General features: G+C 40.5%; 1 protein-coding gene across 5 annotated transcripts in view; it reads right to left on the bottom strand.

Annotated features, from left to right (window-relative positions):
* Positions 1–5719, bottom strand: part of SLC7A2 (solute carrier family 7 member 2) — a 43135-nt gene extending 37416 nt beyond the window's left edge. For 2 of the 5 annotated variants that reach the window (XM_030449606.1, XM_030449608.1), the window contains exon 1: positions 5584–5667. The gene's annotated coding sequence lies outside the window, so the exon portion shown is untranslated. Of the gene's footprint in view, positions 1–2067; positions 2118–3883; positions 3940–5583 lie in introns of all 5 variants that reach the window. The other 3 variants (XM_030449610.1, XM_030449607.1, XM_008491840.2) reach the window with 3 other exon arrangements.
* Positions 5720–20557: the final 14838 nt, after the last annotated feature.

Here is a 20557-nt window from a genome sequence, read left to right as displayed (position 1 = left end):
CCTTACTGAATAATATTTTTTTGCACAAAGTATTCACAGTTGTAATGAATCTTTCTACACTTTCTGTCTACAAACAGGACACCTGAGGGACACCCCCAGTTGAAGACTTCCCTCTTCACATAGAAGGAAACATCATTACATCTGCAGAAGGATCCTCTTTATCACTAACCTCAAGGCCCCTTCCTGAGTATGTGTAAAGAAAGGTGGTAGGCACAGCTTAGCAAGCAATTCATACATGTAACTCGTACAAAGTTTTTTTTAACATATTGTTGTGGAAAACCAACACCAAAACTGTAAAATGGGTAAGAATTTTTGCTGACCTTCCATATCCACACAACCAAACTGATGTTTCACACAGTTCTGCAGTACTGCCCTTAAAAATTCTCACTTTCTTTGAATCCTTACAGTAGAACAGTGTAATTAAATTCTGCTAGTGACTGCACTCAGATGCTTACTTTAAACTTCAAACACTAAACTAAGTAAGACTGCCATTACAAGGATCAAAAATACTGCCTATTCATCTAAACTATTGCTTCTAAGAGGCACACTGAACTAGTTACTTTGAAAAGAATCACACACTCCTGGTAATTCTACATATCCACAAGCTTTTTAATCTAATTCACAGTGCTGGAAGTATTTCATGGCAAGTCACATCACATTGCTTTCTCTCAGCTGCATGATGGTCCGAAAACATTCAAGAGCAGAATAAAATTCATAGTGCACCAAATCACTCAAAACAGTGCAGAGGAATAAATTCAGGTCCTCATGGGAGTAATCAGATAATTTCATGATATCCAAATGTTACATTTTCCTTAACTAATATGGATATGTTTTTTCAATCTAAGGAAACCAGGGACAATAAATAATCACTTCCAAATTCCATTTCAATTATTATTTCTTCCATAACCACAATGCACATGCTACAGCACAAACAAAGTCAAATAAGCACAATTGCTTTTGCCATCTTCTCAGGGTGCCATCAAACTCCAGACTGCTGTTCAGGCTACATTTTGGGAGGGTTGGTCTTCCTTCAGGATTCTATTAACTTTACAGTATGTGCATGGAAGTATGCTTGCTTTGTGAGGGTCTCTGTCATTATGTTTAACCAAACTAATATCCTACTCTAGTTCAATACTTGGTTCTTTGTAATATATGTTGAGGGTGCATATGTGTGTGTGCACATACACAACCACCACTCTTTTATGGGATTTAATGCAGTCTCAGACAGAATCTTAGTGGCCACAGTAAATAAAGCACAAATATGACAATTGTCTATGTATGCTATTTTAATAGCAACTCTCCTCTAGTTACACTCAATAAGCACAGATCCAACACCAGCCATTAGGCTATCAGATTTTTAGGCTGTCACAACCTTGCCCACCTTCATTTCTGCAGCGGTTCATGGTCAAGTGAGACTGATGAAACTAACAGATATTAATATGTAAATATGTATATGCTGCAGCTCATATCTTGACATTAAGAGATCTTCAGGAATTATCTTGCAAGTAGAATGTTTATTAAAGGTAATGGTGAATTTCTTCTCCAGCTGTATAAAACAAGATGTCCTGAGCTAACTGTTAATTCTATGGTCAAGCATATGCAATATATTTCCCCATCAGTATCCTACATACATTCAGAAATCTCTCATTCCACAACAAATGCAATCCTATGCAGGGATCTGTGAAGACACAACATTCAGTGCATTTCGAAATGATCTTCCCCTTGGAGTATGTTCACTCACATAAAATACAACTTTGAGATCAGGCAAGACATCATTCCAGATCTTGGATGAGTGTCAGCAATGACTAAACTCAGGAATCCCAGAAGCCGATTTACTAGTAACCTAAATAACTCTCACTGGAGTTGTAGGGGCAGATCTCTTACACAAATGCTTTTCCCAGCAGAGCGGACAACACGTCATCATTTCCTGCAAACTCAACTGTTTGGTTCCAAAAAACCTTGACTTATCAATATTAAACTTATCAAAATGACTTATCAATAAGTCACTTGGCTTATCAATATTAAATTCTTTACGTACTAAACCAGTGGAATGAGGATAATTCTTACCCCAAACAGGCAATGCAAATGAGATGAAGGATCAGAATTGTATGGTGACACTGAAGGATCAAAGGCAATGTGAAAAAAAGAAAAGACATAATGAAGCCAGGCACTTGCAGATACATGAAAACTTTTAGATTCAGAAACATGATCCCAAGTATTTGTAGAAACTTTTTAATAGTTTCAGGAGAATGCAAAGTAATTTTTAATGTCTTACTACCTAAAAAAGCTAAGGTGAATACATTAAGTTCTCCATTAAAATCACAAATATGCATACAAATGGCATTGCTAACTGTTTTCTGCATCTTTGGCTATATTCCATTATTGCTTGTTCCAGGACCAACAAAGATCCATACATGAAAGGCAGGACTGAGAGCATACAGTGCATGCTATATTTTAACAACCGAACTGATATTGCCTGTGTTAAAAAAGTTCCCCTAAAGGATTCCACCCTGAAGTACATCATCCTAAGAACTGGGGAGAATTCTAATTAAAAACAGGACAGCAAGCAAACCAGGAAGACATGCCTTGTTCTGTTGTGGGTTTTTTCTTTGCCATGTGATACCTGTATCATGATATACAGAAGTCAAATTACCTAGAGGGCCAATACAGGCAAAGATGATCAAAAGCTGGATTGTAAAGCTGAGAAAACTTTACAGAGAGATCTTACAATCTCTATAACAACATGGGAATGAGATCTAGCTTAAGCTCTTTTTTGATCATTTGCAGGCTTTCTCTTTCGTTCATCTCTGTCTTAAAGATAAAGCCCATTGCAAAATTAAGAAAAACTGCTAAGGCACAAAAGAAGGAACTAAATCTTCACAGCACATCTCAATACATTTCATTTTGCAATGAACATGTCACAATTTTTTTCAGTTACTCTGCAGTGCATGAAGCTGAAAGGTAGAAGCAATGTGCATTTTCACACAAGCTAAATATCACATTGACTTAAGCTCACGTGTCTTCTTTTCCTACAGATGCAGAATTAATCTCTGACCCATTTTTGGTCCTTACTCTCATGAAATTAAGTTTCACATCTTTTCACTTAAGATACATAGTTTTTTTGCAATTTACTCCACTTAGAGGAATTCTACCTTGCTTAATCCTTGTATCCAACATACTTACCCAGGAGTTCTGCCTGGTTTTAGTCACTATAACAGCCATCTGCAACCACTGATTTATAAACAGAAGTCTCCTTCTTCAAAATACATTGTTGTCAAACACATTTAGAAAATGAAAATAAGTTTTTAAAAAGCTTTATATTATTATTCTTTTATCGTACTTGTCTTCCTATACTCACTATATGCTAATATATTGATATAGCACATATCCCCAAAAAGAAGCTAATAAATGGCATCAATAACATACTGACTACAAATTGATTATCATTCTCAAATACCTCACTAGCTAGAACCTCAAGCTTAAAAGGAAAATAGATTTATATGCAGATAGGTTGAAAATAAGCTAAATACATTTATTTATTAACAAAGTTGAAACTGCTTTTAATTTAATCCGTGAGAGTGTAAAAGGTAGCTACATATTCATGCCTCTTATCAAGTATTTTTATGTCAAGAATCTTGGTGAGACCATTTATGCATGCACACCTACTGAGATCTGGGATCAAAACTTAGTTGCATTAAAACTCCACAAAGTGCCAATCTTGATCCAAATCTGAAGAATCAAAAGTTCTATTTTAGTAACATCAGTTAAACAGAAGAATGCTCTAGTCCATGGATATATGTTTATGATAAAAATGGATACTCTCTATCACATAGCAAATGACTAAAAATGTATGGCATTCATACATTTGGAAAGGTATCCTTACGATTACTGATGTCTCTGTGGAGTTGTTTAATTTCCATCCCAATTTGTATCAGAGCCCTGTGGTGTTTAGAAGAACACTGTGATCAGGGGAAGCTTCAGAGTCAACAGTAGCAAGGGACATCACTTACAGGAGTTGGGCAGGCACCATGTCCTTTTCTGTCTGACTACATAGTACACTAAAGATGTCAATGACAACAAGTTAGTTATTTTAAAGGCCTTATGCCTATTTTTGCTGTGAATGTTTTAATGTTATTAGGTAACACAAACCAGAACTCCATTTTCTGCACTGTGTAATCCAAATTCTAACCCAAGATCCACTCTGTACTGAATCTGCACAGTGTCTACATGAACTTTTCAGAGAATTTATTTTGTCTTTCTGGCATAAATAAACTACCATCAGTTTGTTTCAATATATACAAGCTCTGTATGCCATGATCCCTTACCTTACATTCCTCACCTCTGAAACATTAATGCCTCCAGATGTATTTTTGTTTGTTTTAATTAGGAAGAATACAAAGATAAATGTGTTTTAAAGCTTTTGACACAAAAACATGGTAAATATTAGTATACTTTAAGCAAAGAATGGGCTTGAAGGAGTTCCTTTCACAGCTTGGGCAAACTTCAGGAAACTTCTATCCCTTTCACAGGTAAGTTACTTTTTCCTGGAATGATGTGCTAAGCACCAGCAAGGCGATCAGCAGAAACTACACTCACTGTCAGTGAGCGTATAACCCTCTCCTCCCCCAGAACTATTTAGTTCAGCCTTCTAAATGAAGTTGACCCAGATGCAAGACATGGATCAGATCCAAAGGGATCACAAATTACAAGTGATAACCACTACTTTAAAATCAAGAATTTTGATTTTAAAATCAAGAAATTTGCAGCAAGAATGCTGCTCTAGATATGTTAAATTTCAAGTATTACTTTATTGAAGTAGCTTTCTCCAGCTACTAGTAGTATTACACGTTGGATGACATTACTTCAAACACATTTCTATATTTAAACACGCAAAGTTGGCAGAAGGGAAGAATCTTACATTCCCTAAACTTGCTTTACAACATTTAGGGACTCGCCCTCACATCGTGCTCTGCACTGAAGAGTGACTTTCCCCAGCTTCCCAAAACGCACTGAAGATCGGAGGGGGCTTCGCGCTGTGACCCGGGAAAAACCCTCACGGGCAGCAGCACCTGAAGGGAAACTCAGCGCTTCACCGACCTCGTTGGAAACCGAGGGAAAACACTTTCACCCTTCCACACGTCCCAACTTTCACAGCAGCAGCAGATGCTACCCCAGGACTAGCAGCAAATAAGGCCCCACACCCACAGGTGCACCTCTCCCCTTCTGCCCGGCACCCACTCGTGCCCCTGCCCGCCGCCGCCGAGCGCTGCCGGGGACGGCAAGCAGGGAGGAACAGCGGGGAAAAGGCAACGCCGATTCTCCCACGGCGGACTTAAAAAGGCAGCAGAACAGCCCTCGTCCTCCTCCCTCCCCGCGCAAGTCGCCTGTATCTCCTCAGAGCCCCCCTCGGGCCGGGAGTCAGAGCCCCTGCAGCACACTTGGTCCTCCCATCTGGGGAGGAGGACGTGGGATCCCTCGTCCCCACGTCCGAGCCAGGCGGGAGTCCCCGCTAGCGGCTCTTCCCTCAGCCCTTCGCCCACCCGGCCCCGAGGAAGGGAAAGGGGGGAGAAGGGCCTCACTTACGGGGTTGGGACACGACTCCCCGCGGCGGACCGGGCTGCACAGAGGTGTGGAGGCAGCTGCGGGTCCCTCCCGGACGCGAAATCCGAGGCTCCGCTGCCCCCAGCAACCCCCATGCCCGCCCTCCCCACACGTGCGGGGCCGGATCACTTCACCCCGCCCCGCCTCGGCCCTTCCCGCCCTCCTCAGGAGCCAGGCCGCCCCCCCTCAGCTGATCCGCACAGTGGCACAATGGGGAGGTGAGGGTCTGCTTGAGGGTTCCACCCGTGTTTCCCGCCGTGTGCTCGGGAAAGGGAAGCTGCGGCCGTGCCCACCTCAGGGGCGTCACAGACTCCCCCCGCAGTTCCGGAATCCCCTGCTCCTCCTGACGGCCGAGGAGCTACCGTGGAAGTCCCACCCGCGACTCTCTCCCATTTCTGATGCAGGGGTGTTGGAAATAGGTGATTTTAAGGTCCCTTCCAACCCAAACCATCCTTACGGGGTTTTGTAACCTAGGTTTGCCCCCGAGTGCTTTGAAAATCTGCGTGTGAACAGCACCTGCGGGAGGGGGGGTTCATGTCCTGCTCTCAGAAAGAACTTTCCACAGGGTTTTAGAGGGGTGAGCGTGTGGGTGGATGCCTTCCCCGGCCTTGGGTTAGGAGGCAGGAGGGGACTGCCTGCCGGATGTATTTTCCAGGGCATCTTCCAGGAGCGTGTGCCGGGGTGGGTCATCACGTGCAGCTCCATGTGGGATTTCATGGCTAAGCTCCAGGGAACAGTGGGAAGGAAGGGGAAGGAGCTGCTGCTGCTTTACTAGTGGAGAGCACTTCGGAAGCTGATTTGGGGATGCATCATAAGCGAGACTGTCAGAGATCAGCAAAAAGAGCCACAGGCTAGGATATAGCACCAGACTGTCACACGTATGATGCTGCTTCTTTCCATGCTGGTGCTGGCAATCAGCTTAATAAATTACCTCTTCCTACAAGCCTTGTCATGTTTGTTTGAGATGCCTGGGACCTGGAGCTCCATCTGCTCACAGGTTGGAGAGTTTTTGTGTCTCCCTCTCCTTCAGCCTAATTCAAAACATTCGCCTGAGCCAGATATCTTAAAAAAACCTCATTTTAGGGTTAAGAATAGTCTTAATCTAAGAATAGCTAATGCTAAGAATAACTAATGTTAAGAATAACCAGAATAAATTTTACAATCATCATCACTTTCTCCCTCCTTTCAACATTGTAATCTGTATATATCAAATCATTGGGAATACTTTTAAAAATGTTTGCTGAGGATCTGCTCATCTCTTCTCTGTGATAACTTATCACCATACATGGGGCTCATGTGTATATAGAAATACATATATAAACATCCCTACTATATGCTTTAAGAAAACAGAGGTTGTTCCAGGAACATCAGAACTAATGATGCAACTGACTTGTGAAAAAACATCTTCATTGTCTTTGAGCTTTTATGTGACATCTTTAAACCTAAGTCTTCTGCTTACATCACAACTTTCCAACATTTTATTAGTCATGATTCACAAACTTCATGCTATCAGTGTATCACATACAACCAAAATTTCACTTCTGGGGTAAAGTCTTATGTAAATTTCTATGAACAGATCCTCAAATTTGCTTCACAATATTTGAAAATGACCGGAGATCACATGTCATTACCAACTATCCTCAGTTCAAGATAGCTTAGCTTACATTTCACAAAAAATAAAGCTACCATGTTTCCATAAAGATCTTAGATCAGCCTTACAGTGTTTCAAATCAACCCACATAATTTCCTAGAGAAACAAATGCCATGTTCTGTCAAGGATGCAGGCAAACCCTATGAAGGTCTGGGTCATTTTCAGAACCTATAGATCTCTACCTCTTTTTTTGTGGAAGACTTATAGAATTAATATATTCCCTTCTGTTTTATTTTTTTAATTTAAGTGTCATCTTCTATCCCTTAAATGTAGTTCTTCCCACAGAATAAGCCAATGTTCCTTACAGTTAAAAAATTAATACTTAATAATGTAGGTTTCAGCTATTAGACTAAATAGCTTTTCTTCTGTGAAATTTCCACCTGAAGCTGCTGTGTGTATTTGCATGTCTTCCTCTGCAAGGAAGACATTTCCTTCCTGCCTGCAAAATGTGAATATATTTACATCTAGTATTAATGGGGTTTTGAAATGCCACCACTTAAAACAGGAGAAATAGCCATATACCATCTCAGCCCTAATTATACCATGTTGCTCTGTTAACAGCAGAAATGTCTTTCCCTGCTCTGTCAGTCACTGTGATGGCTTTGAAATGTTTACAGATCCAAAAGTGCTTTTATAAAAAGCAGCAGTGTCACAAACCTCAGGAAGCATTTCTGGGAAGTTTGGTACTCCTGGATGGCCACATCTTTCCTTTTCTTCAGTGAGAATTCCTTTCCTGCTGACAGTGCAGCCAAGGTAAAGTGCCTGCTTTTGGAACATTTTGGGAGGCTCAAACTCAGACTGTCAACCTTCAGTTTATCTCTAGCCACTTGTAAGTGCATCAGTTTTGATTCAAATGTTTAGTACATACTACTGTATGGTACAGGAAATACATGTAACCTACAGTCAGTTGTGCACCTGCAGCTTACAACTGCAGCTTTCAAATGTGATCACAGCCCAGCTTTAAACCAGCTAAATCAGGAGCTAACAGAGTCATGAAGTCCAGTGCTGACTACAAACCTGCCTGAGAATTTTTTGTTTATTTACCAAAGCTTCCTGGGCATGTTTGGAGTCAGCAACAAGCTCCATATCTCCAAGGCAACAGGTAACCAGACAAGAAATAGTCCAGGTGAATGAGATCCCTGCTGCCATCACTACACTGTTAGAGACTGCCTGGGCTGCTGTATGAAAATACTCAAAAATACTTCTGTTGTCTTTGTGGACACCAGGACATTGTAAAGCTCCTTTAAAAAGTAGATCAAATTCCATCTTTAACCTGGCTTCACTGAGGGCAAATCATGCCTGATGAATTTGGTGGCCTTCTGTGACAGTTACAGCTCTGGTAGATACAGGAAGAGCAACTGACATCTACGTGGACTTGTCCAAGGCATTTGACACTGTCACACATTGCATCCTCATCTCTAAAATGGAGAAATACGGTCTTAATGGATCTTGTGTTGACAAGGAGCTGGCTAGAAGGTTGCAATCAAAGAGCTGTGATCAAAGGCTCCATGTCCAGGTGGAGACCAGTGACAAATGAAGTTCCTCAGGGCTCTGTTTTGGGTCCAGTGCTGTTTAGTATCTGTCAGCAACATGGACAGTGGCACTGAGTGCACACTCAACAAGTTTGCCAATGACACCAAGCTGTGTGGTGCAGTGAGGAAAGGGATGCCATCCAGAGGGACCTTAGCAGGCTTGAGAAATGGGCCAGTGCAAACTGCATGAGGTTCAACAAGTCAAAGTGCAAAGTCCTGCATCTAGGTTGGGCCAATCCCAGCCCCAGTGACAAGCTGGGTACAGAGTGGGCTGAAAGAAGGCCTGAAGAGGACTTGTGGGTGTTGATTGGTGAGAAGCCCAACATGAGCTGGTAGTGCACTCACGCAGCTCTGGCGGCCAACCATACCCTAGGGTGCATCAAGAGGAGCGTGGCCAGCAGAACGAGAGAGGTGATTCTCCTCCTCTACTCTGCTCTTGTGAGACCCCACCTCAAATACTGCATCTAGTTCTGGTGTTCTCACCATAAGAAGGACACAGATCTGTTGGAATGAGTCTAGAGGTGGGCCAAAAAGATGATCCGGGGACTGAAGCACCTTGGCTACTAGGATAGGCTGAAGGCACTGGGTTTGTTCAGCCTGGAGAAGATAAGACTCCAGGGAGAACTTATAGCTGCCTTCCAATACCTGAAGGGAGCCCACAGGAAGGCTGGAAAGGGACTTTTTGCAGGAGTGTTGAGCAATAGGACAAGGGTAAATGGTTTTAAAGTGAAGAATAGGTTGAAACTGCATCTTAGGAAGAAGTTCTCCAGTATGAGGGTGGTGAGACTCTGGAACAGATTGCCCAGAAAAGCTGTGGATGCCCCCTCCCTGGATGTGTTCAAGGCCAGGTTGGATGAGGCTTTGAGCAACCTTGTCAAGGTGAGAGGTGTTCCTGCCCATGGCAGAGAAGTAGATGATCTCTAAGGTCCCTTCCAACATAAGCCATTCTATGATTCTCTTTTTCTCTGAATTTCAAGCTGCTTCACTGATATTTGTGTGAATTTGAGATTTGTACCATGTTAACAGACATCAGTACTAGCAATTCTACAATCCCATAATAAATCAAAATGCTTTCTTAAGCATTTTGAGTATAGGTTTGGTAGAAAATCTCCTCTTGCATTGTGAAGAAAAACCTGCAAAACATGTATCTTGATCTAAGTGAGGCTCTGAAAAGAAGGCTTTGAAGATAAATAGCATAGAATTGCAAGACCTGATGACTTTTAAACAACTATCCCTATTTTTGGAGTGTGACATGTCTTTAAATCCAGTCTGTGATACTGATTGTCAGTAATGTGTATAGGAGAATATAAGCTATTAGCCCAGAGGTATAGGTCATTAATATATTATGCTAGAAGGCAAAAAAAAAAAAAAAAAAAAAAAAAAAAAAAAAAGCAGAGAGGCAGGGTGGCAAAGAGGAAAAATAGAGAGGAAAACAAAAATTCCTGTAATCCACACAATATTCCTAACAAATGTATCACACCTTATAAAAGAAAATTTAGGTCATGAATACCTAGTTAAGGTGGTAGATGCATTAATTCCATTAATAACGTTTTCATGAAAATTATATCAGAAGAAAAGTTCTTAGTGGTGCCTTTAATGTCCTTGTGAGCTCTGCTGGCTGGTTATATTCTCTACCTAGTTCCTGGCAATGTTATTCATAGTGATTCTGTGAGGAATGCAGATACCATAAAAATGAAGGCATTCTTCCTTGCAAACAGGTTAATACCCATCAGGTCATGACAGAGTTACTAGCAGAACAGAAGCTTCACGTTTTGGCTGCCTGGAATAGATTTAGCCACTAGATAAATAAGGGCTTTTATTATGTGGGACAGATTGTTCTTTAATCTTTTCAAATACAAACAGAGAGGGGAAAAAGTTTGCTAAGGAAAAAAATAAAAGCTAAGATGTATTTTTAATCTGTGTTAATAAATAAAAAACCATTGCATTTCATTAGACTGAACAACAACAAAAAAAATCAAATCACAGAAAAGTGGTGAACCACATCTCTGTAAATAATTATTTTTAAAAGTTATGAAGATTTAAAAGTGTATTTACATGAACACTGGATGACAATTTTTCTTTCCAGCAGTTTGGGGTTTATTTTCTTTAGAGATCTTAGCTATGCAGGGTCAGAAATGAATTATTGCTTTTCCATAGCAGTAGGAAAAATGTTCTGGCAGGACTTGATCTCCAGTTGTATAAGGCAGGCCTGCCATTTGAGCCTTCAAGGGAGTGTACCAAGGGGAGTGTGAGGGGGAGTGGCAGGAGAGCTGCAATCATCATCTGCTTTCTGGTGAACACTGAGGTAACCAACAAGTACTTCTAGCAACCTATCACAAGTCTCTGCTGTTGAGCAACTGAGGCCATGTCAATGAAACTTCTAAAATACAGGGCACACATGCCAAGAAACTTGCCCAGCCTCATCAGCAAAGAAAACATACTTCTTTTTACAGTTATCAGCAGGTTGCTTATATATTAACCACTGGTTTTAGTCTCCAGTACACAGATGCTGTTCACAAGCTCAACATATTCTCTTCTGTGGATTCAGAATTTGCCCAAGTACTTAAAGTTTGATGAGCCATAGTGAATCATGAGTTGCCTCAGTAGGATATATAAAGCTGAAGCTGACAACATTAGTTTTGTCACATTTAAAGAATGAAATCTGCCTTATGGGACTGTGAGTGCTGGCTTCTTTTAATCTCTTCAGCTTTTCAACATGAGCTGTACATCAGTGACACCTTAATTTGTCTGAAAGAAAGAAGTGGAGAATGTAATCTCTTAAACTAGGATGGGGTTGTGATTTTGTTTTTTGAGTGTTTCTAAAACAATAAATAGGTGCTAGTTTTGCAGCTGAACTTGCTGAATTCAGAAAATATATGCATTTTTATGTGTATATATTCAGTATATGCATCACTCAATGGAGTTTTGCACAAAAGAAGCATGTGCCAATGCATCTCCACATGCCAATGGAGATGTCTGATAAGGGGAGTGCAAAATAAACCCAATAACATATCCCAGCAGAAGTGAAATGAAAAGGCTTAGACTGAAACTTCTTTCTCAGTACAGCCCTGCAAGTGATGCTGTGGGGTACCATTATTTTTATCAGTTCTTTAAGCTCAGAATAGCTTCTGAAACATAAACTTCTCTTTCCCAGCCTGAACAGAGTCCATGGACTGTATGACTTAATGTCCCCAGACACTTAGCTATCACTTAGCTATCCTGAAGAGTCCAAAATTTCAGTTTAGAGGGTAACAAAGTATGTTGTCTGAAATTTATAAAGAAAGATCAGATAACTAGATCAGATGCTATCTCACTGAGTTCCCAGGACTCCTGAAAAAAAGTTCACACTTGAGAATGAGCCTCAGTGTAAAGATACTCAGACAATCTTTTAACAAGTCTTTCAGTCTTGTTTCTAAGTATTCATGTAGAGCTTTGTGTCAGTGCTTTTAGATTTTTCCTGACATGGAAACATGGATCTCTAAAAGTCTGCTCAGGCCTTTCTGCACTACATGCTAAGTGTGCAGTGTTAACACAATGTGAGACATGTGAGCTGCTCGACATGTTTCAGTCAGGAAGTTTCAGTTAATGAGTTTCAGTCCCAAAAGCAATTCTACATCAATGGCATTGGTCTTAACTAAGTCTATTACTCTGACTTTCACCGGACATGCTCGTTTTAGTTCTGCACAGTTTTATACTGTAGTCAAGAGCTCCTACATACCAGAACCTCCAGCTTTCCCAAATCAGCTCCTGTGATTCAGCATGTCTCTGTCACTCAGGAACTGATGAAGAATTTTACAAAACCACTTTGCAGAGTAAAGCAATACATTTAATCAGCTTTCCCAGGAAGATTCTACTGACCTTTGGGTTGCTGTTTAGTCCCACACACAGCTATTCTTCCCTTTCTCTGTGGCTGCAGATGTGAGAGAAGAACTTCCCACAGGAAAAGGGTGGGAGAGAGCAGCCAGATGTGAAAGATTTAAGCAGCCCTTCTGCCCTTAGAAATGAAGGAGTATAAATATATACTGACACGTTTTTAAATCCAGCTTTGCCTAGCGTGATGGGAAGGAAGTTGTCTGAATTATTCAGACCCAGTTATACACGCTCTGCTCCATCTCCACACAACAGCATTCATTAATTACTGACATATTCCTTGGGGTAAATAATGTTTACAACTGGGGCTTGTAATTGACTATAGAGATGCCACAGATTCTCTGACTAGGTGCATTGTGTATGTCTTTGCTCATCTGTGTTTGCAGATGTATACTTTATATATAAGTATACTTTATACATACGTGTACTCCAGCTGATGAACACGTTTGCAGAAGCTTTTTCATGAGACAAAGCTAGATTTTAAATGGCAAAGAATACAGCGTGTTTTGGATATTGCACATAATTTCACTTCACATTTGCTCCTTTGAAGTTCTTTCTTCAAAGAAAAATATTTCCTAGATAATTTCCTACAACTGCCACTGGATTTTGCTTTTGACCTCTTTTCTAAACAACGTGGCTGCAGGCATGAACAAAATGGTTGAATTGTTCCACTTCTCTGGTTACTATTCATCCATAAAAAATTACATGGTCATTGAAAATGTATCATGAAAAATACTTTGACTCATCAGAGGAAAGCTGGTAGTAAGTCTGAAGTATTATTCATATGATGGACTTGTATGTACCACCTTTCTTCAAACTGCTATTCAATATTCACACATAACAAGTATGATTCATACATCGTTACTCTTTTGATACCTAAAATGTGGTGAGCTTAGCTGAGAACAAGTGATGGAAGACTATTTTTTGCATAGCATCAATACTCATACTTTATTCACTTTAATCATCCATGGGTATAACTCAAGATGAGGGGAGCCAATATCATCCTTTATGCTGAAGGAAATCTGTCTTTTACCTGTACTTCTAAATTAATTCATCAATATGAGAGACTGCTGAGAAACTGGAGGAGCTGCATCTTATCCTAGGCTTACATCTGGTAACTGATTAACTTCTGAGTTTCTACTGGCCTCTGAAACAAATAAAAGACCTGAGACTCTAGGGAGAACTCTGAGTGCTTTATTAAACAAAATAAGTTTATTTGAGTAAAAGGTTTTGTTGGATGCAAACTTTAATTGGGAGTGGAATAAGGTCATCTGAGTTCAGCGCTGAAAGCACTGAAAAGGTAGAAGATGTATTTTGTTTTGTCATTTGTGTTATATTAATGTTAAAGGTAACATGTGCAGTGATTCAAATATCAGAGGGACGGGCTTAATTTGGAACATTTCCTATTGACAGCAGTACAAACAGATGCACATTCTTTAATGATGTGTTTTCAGATTCATAAGGACCTCTGCAGAACTAAGGGGAAGAATGTGTCCCTTAGAGCTTATTCATGACTATAGCCACTTATGTAGGAGGAATGAAAAATCTACAGGCAAGAAGGCATTGAATCTTGGCTTTAAATGAGAATATGAAAAAGCCTTCTCAGCACTGTGGTCACAAAGGCTGAGATTGGTAACTTTCTCAACACTGACTTTCTAATCTTCCAAATTATGTCTGCTTGCTTTCGTATATAAGTTAGTTGCAATATTTTACATGAATCTTCTTACACATAGTAAACAAAACACTGTTTTAATGTCCTTAGTTGGTTATTTGGACTATATTTGCCCAGAAATGCAAAAATATTTGTATATTTACATTATATATATCAGTGTATCTAAAGTTTGCATTATAATTTCTAATTCTTTGGCTGATCACTACATTTGTTAAAATGCTGATGTAAAGATACAATGTAGTAATTATATTTCCACAAATATATGGAAACTGCAAAGAGAAATTTAGTGAAAGAGACTGCTGAGCACTGCCAGCTGCCACGGGAAGATCACCCTCATCAAATGCTACCTTGTGATATATATATACTGTGCTGCAATCTGCAGTCTAAATACACCCAAAAGAGAGTTTTTATCCTGGCAAACTCAAGGCTGATAGGAGATAAGATTGCAGCATATATTTCAAAGGGTAAGATTTGGAGAAAGAGAGGAACTGTTTAGATTGGCAAGAGAAGCTGCTGGAATAAGAAGTCCATGAATACATTTTGGCTGGGATGTGTGAGTCAGTGTCTAATTCTTTGTAGGGGTGATGTGGAGAGAAGAAATAAAGTAACTTGTCTTAAAATGGAGCTAGCTGAATTTATGAAGAAGATCATATAATGGAGCAGTTCACAATAGCTGAGGGCTAAACATGATGATTCAGAAGATCCCCTTCAGTCCTTTGTTTTTCTGGAAGGATGAATATATTTTAATTATTCAAATAGTTTTGGAGAGCACTGTCTATGTTTATAACATTGCCTGGGAAATATTAGGGCTCAGTACAAGGATCTGGAGGCAGTTCATATTTTTATTTTTTATGTATGCTTTTTATAAGAATGAGCACACATGGACTGGATTTATTTCCAAAGAAAAGGGATTGTGCTACCCAAAGAAGCAAGCCATCCAACACAGAACAGAACTAGTTATAACTAGTTATAACAACACTGTAACTATTGAAATAAGCAGTTTGGCTCTAAATGCTCTTTAAGACATAGAATCACCCTTGTGAGTGACTGCTGGACTCTGGCTGTACTGATCTAAAAGCAATTCATTGTAGTGTAATTTGATTCACCACTTCTCACTGTTTAGAACTAATATAGAATCATAGAATACACCAAGTTGGAAGGGACCCATCAGGATCATCAAGTCCAGCTCCTGTCCCTCTGTAGGGCACCCCCAGGAAAACACCATGTACACAAGAGCATCATCCAAATGCTTCTTGAACTCAGGCGGGCTTGGTGCTGTGACCACATCCCTGGGGAGCTTGTTCCATTACTCAACTGCCCTCTGGGTGAAAAACCTCTTCCTGATACCTAACCTGATGAGGTTATCTCCCCTGATTCAGCTTCCTACCATTTCCCTGAGTCCTGTTTTTGGTCACACAAGTGAAGAAATCAGCACAAGTCCCATCTCTTCCCCTTGTGAGGAAACCCTATACTGCTGTGAGGTCACCCCTCAGCCTCCTTTTCTCCAAACTGAACAACCCAAGTGACCCCAGCCACTCCTCATAAGTCATCCCTTCCAGACCCATCACCATCCTTGGTGTTCTCCTTTGGACACTCTCCAACAAGTTGATGTCTTTTCTATACTGCAGTGCCCAAAACTGCAAGCTGAGGCTGTACCAGTGCAGATTAGAGTAGAGTAGAGTAGAGTAGAGTAGAGTAGAGTAGAGTAGAGTAGAGTAGAGTAGGACAGTCACCTCCCTGGACTGGCTGACAACTCTGTGCTTCATGCACCTCAGGACATAGTTGGCCCTCCTGGCTGCCAGGGCACACTGCTGGCTCATATTCAGTTTACCATCAACCAGCACCCCCAGGTCCCTCTCCATCATGTTGCTCTCCAGTTACTCATTTTCCCATCTGTACTTGCCACCAGGGTTGGCCTGGCCTAGGTGCAGAACTGGGCACTTGCCCTTGTTAAACTTCATGTGGATGGTGATTGCCCATCTCTCTAACCTGTCGAGGGACTACCTGCCCTTGAGGGAGTTGACTACTCCTCCCAATTTTGTATCATCCACAAACTTCCTTAAAATTTCTTCCAGTTCTGTGTTCAAGTCATTGATGAAGATGTTGAAGAGGACTGAGCCAAGGATGGAGCCCTTCAGGACCCCACCAGTGACTGGTCACCAGCCTGATGCTACCCCATTCACTGTCACATAAATGACCTATTAATCTTGGTAGTGAAGGCCTTTCAGTCCCAAGCTTTGTGGTATCCAGTTTGCTCAAATATAACAGATTTTTAAAGCTAATGCTAATGGCAATAGGTAAGGTGCAATTTGTAGTCATGCAGCTACTGTAGTGCCACAACTAGATGTCTGCAGATGTCAGGCCAGAAAAAGGTGCAACCATCTTCCCATAACATATGACTTTCCCTAAGAAATCCTGAATTCATGCAGTGTTCATAAAACTGAGAAACTATGTTCAAGATAGACACTTCAAGCTACATGAAGCAACACAAAACTCCCCACTATCATATTCCTATGAGCAACTTTTCAGTCATTGGAGAACCTCAGCTCTGAGTTATCTCTCTGGAAGGGTATTTCTGAACCTCACTGCCCTGATGTTTGGGACATAGGTCTGTTTCATCCTCACATGAATTCACAGACACTTTATACTTTTTTGTTTGTTTGTTTGTTCAAATATTATCCTTTAGTTTTAGTAACTTTCCCCATCCCTTTCCTCCTTAAATATGTTTGCAGGAAGTAAACATATCCCCTCTCCACTTTCATGTTACCTGTAACAGTAAGCCCAAAGCTTTCGGTCTTCTCTTGAGCTGCAGGTTCTTCATACCTGATCAAAATAGTGACCTTTTCTTATATATACTTTAAAGTTAGTCCCTATTTCTTGAACATGGATGAACAAAACCATAGAGAGTTTCATACACATACAGCAGGTCACCAGGACCTTGTGCAGGACACTAATACTGCCTATATTTTTACAGGAAATCAAACAGGATTGCATTGGCTTTTGTGTGTGTGTGAACTACAGTTTCAGTAAGTTGATTTAATGATTTTACATGCAATTTCAAATTTGCAGAAAATTTATCTCATATTATAAACTGCTGGCTCATGGGAGTATGAGAAATGGAGAGTAGTTAAATCTTTGTGTCTTTCATTCAAGCAGGAGGACCTTGTAAGACAAGGAGATAATTAAAGCCTAAATTCAGACAAGATTGTTTGAAGGAAGAAAATGTGAATCCATGTTAAATAGAAGACTTGAAACATTTACTACTGAACCCTACCACAGAACTTCAGAAATTTGGTTGGAAAAAATTACAGAAAACCTGAGTAGTGGCAAATGAAAAAGAAACAAGATTTCATAGTGGTGCTAAATTTTAATGCTGGCACCCCCAAGTGAACAGGAAGCTTGCTGAAGTAGAGAGAAAAAGAAAAAGTATGCAGTGTGGTTTAAAAAATTAACTATGTTCAGGAGTAGAGATCCTGGATTGCTCCAAGGACTGTTACTGGAGCTGAGAGTGCTCAGCCATGGTGAGGAAGGAGAGGAGGAAATACAGACAGCAATGTGATCTGTATCTACAGTTCCCTGATACTACCTGAAACACTGGCTAGTTTTGGAATCCCTAAGGTTATGTTTATCTGCTTTAACTGTTAAGTGCACTAAGTAGTTTAATCATAAATCCTGAAACTTCCAGGATTGCAAGTTTGTGAAAAGTTGTACCTCAGGCACTGGAGAATCTGAAAAGTCACTGGTCCTATAGGGACCAGTCAGAAGTGGATTTTAAGAAAAAGAGCCCACACCCAGGAAATCTGTGGGAGGGTGTAGAGAGGAGGGAACTAATGAAAACAAAAAAGAATATTAGATGACTTCTGACCAAGCCAGTGGAATTTTGTGAATGTCAGTGGGACATGGATGCAGAAACATGATGATTATGCAGCCAAATGTCCTCAGGGTTGTATGACAGTAATGTTTAAGAAATAAGCTAAGATGATAGAGAGGTTTATTAGCATTCATCAGAATTGCCTCTAATGTGCTGTTTTGCAGGAGAGTAATGTTGATAGCCATGTATTAAAAAGGCATAAAAGGGATTTCCTCATGGTCCTCTCAGAGCACAAAAAATAATTACACTTCAGAATGGACATATATTATCTTGGTCATCCAGTGTCATGTCAGACAGTATTTCTGCTGTCATTCCATGGTGACAGGGTTTCAGTGGTAGAGGAGACATTTTGTGGCCATGTTTCTTCTAGTAACTTCTTACCAAATATCATGAAGCTAGATTTTGAACTGTCTCAGGTTCGGGAATATACTAAACATGTGAATTCCGAGCTGTCCCATACCAAACTATCTATAACTTCTAACATATGAAATACATAAAATTGAATTTCACCATTCTCTGGCAGTGAGAAGGAGGTATTATGTCAGCACCAAAAATATTTGCATCCAAGAATTTGGCAAAATTTCCTTGTCAAGTGCCAGCTGTTTACTCACATCACTAGATCAGCACTTTCTTCTCTTATGACAGCTGGACAGCAGCCAAATCTCTGGGTGTAAATTTGCAGTAAGCCTTTAAGTTCACAGTAGCTGATTAAGTATAGTTGTATTTCTGTAAGAAGTTTCTGCTCTGTGAATAAGAACTGAGGTTTTTTCTACTTTGAAAACATTTACAGCACATCTTGTGTTCAGATTCTCTGGTCTCCAGGAGAAGTTGCGCTCATATGTTGTCCAGGTGAAGCTCTCACTTACTCTACCCAGTGACCAAAGCTTCTGGGAACTAAATTATCTTTCAGACCTCTTTCCTTTAGTCTCTCTCTCACACAGACACACACACATGCATTGTAAATCCCTTTAGCACTTACACTGCCTTGAGATGCTAGTGAGGAAAGATGACTGCCTTTGAAAATCAGACCAGGTACAGTTCCTGCCTATAACACTCTTTAGACCTCTGGTTTTGTGGGAAAAAAATCTACCATCAGAGTACATAGAAATTTGCCAAAAAAAAAAAAAGATAAAAAATAGAATAGAAGAAAAAAGCCTACAAAAAATTCAAGACTTTCTGTATTGCTAGGCACACTTCCAACACATCAATCTATTCAGTGAGGACTTTCCCATGCCTAGTATAGAAGGCAGAAGTGTCACTGCACATTAATAGTTAGCCTCTCCAGGCTGTGTCACCCTTCTTGTCCGCAGGGACTGATGCTCACGTACGGGGGTGGGGGTGGATCTGGCAGTGCAATGTGGGAGCCAGCTCCTCTCAGAGAAAGCTGAAAGTGTTGAAGGTCATCCAAAAGTGGCTCAGACTGTCACTGTCACTCCAGCTTGCAAGAGCTGATGCAAGAATTTGATGCCAAGTTTTGCTTAGCTTGTTATCAGAATACTTTCAGAGGAGTATGATTTAGGAGTACCACAAAAGGTGGATGGATGTTACTCCTCTTTTAAGCCACAGGGGCCAGGACATAATATAGATCTACAGACTTCTAACAGCTCTTCCTCTCTTGGCTCCTCCAGAGCATCACTCAGAGCAGCACCATTATTTAGAGGCAGTGAATGGACTCTTCCAGCCTGCAATGAGTACTTGTGGAGCTTTCCAACTCAGCCCCTGAAGTCCTGGGCCTGAGGTGGGGTTGTGTGAAGTGTGGCATGGAACAATGCATTGCAAGTTAGTTGGGTTTTAATTTCTCTTTGGGAAGGAGAGTGTTGGACTGAAAGCAGTGGCAAAAAAGTTCAGACTGCTGATCCCTCTGTCTCCATGTCACAAGGAAACAAAAAGTTCACTTTGTTCTGACTCATAACATGCAAAGACCAAAGAATGAGGTTTGGTCACTAAGTACTTGCTGTAAGAGGTATTAGGTAAAATCTGCTTCTAAAAAGGTGTCAAAGATTGTACATATCATAATACTGAAGCTGCCAACTCAGATATTTTCATTACTTGATTAGACATACTAACTGCAAAGTCATCCAAAGAGAAGTAAAAGTGCATTTTATTCAGGTTTCAATTTCATAAGGGCTGCACAGCCCCTGGATAGTGCTGATGCACTTCAATCCTCCCATTTAAAACCCCTTGTTCCTGGGTGAGTATTGTGTATTGCAGAATTAAATTCCTAATCAAGAAATAGGATCTTCCATTAAAAGGGAAAAGTAATTTAGGGTGAAGGAGAGTGTGGGATTGTTCAGAGAAGAGAAGTGAAGACTTGCAGCTGTCTTGCCCAACGTGTCATCCAGAAACAATAACAGAAACAT

The sequence above is a fragment of the Calypte anna genome, chromosome 4A (assembly GCF_003957555.1).
Source record: "Calypte anna isolate BGI_N300 chromosome 4A, bCalAnn1_v1.p, whole genome shotgun sequence".
NCBI lineage: Eukaryota > Metazoa > Chordata > Aves > Apodiformes > Trochilidae > Calypte > Calypte anna.
The sequence above is the reverse complement of the archived record's forward strand: the minus strand, read 5'-3'. Positions and strand labels throughout refer to the sequence as shown.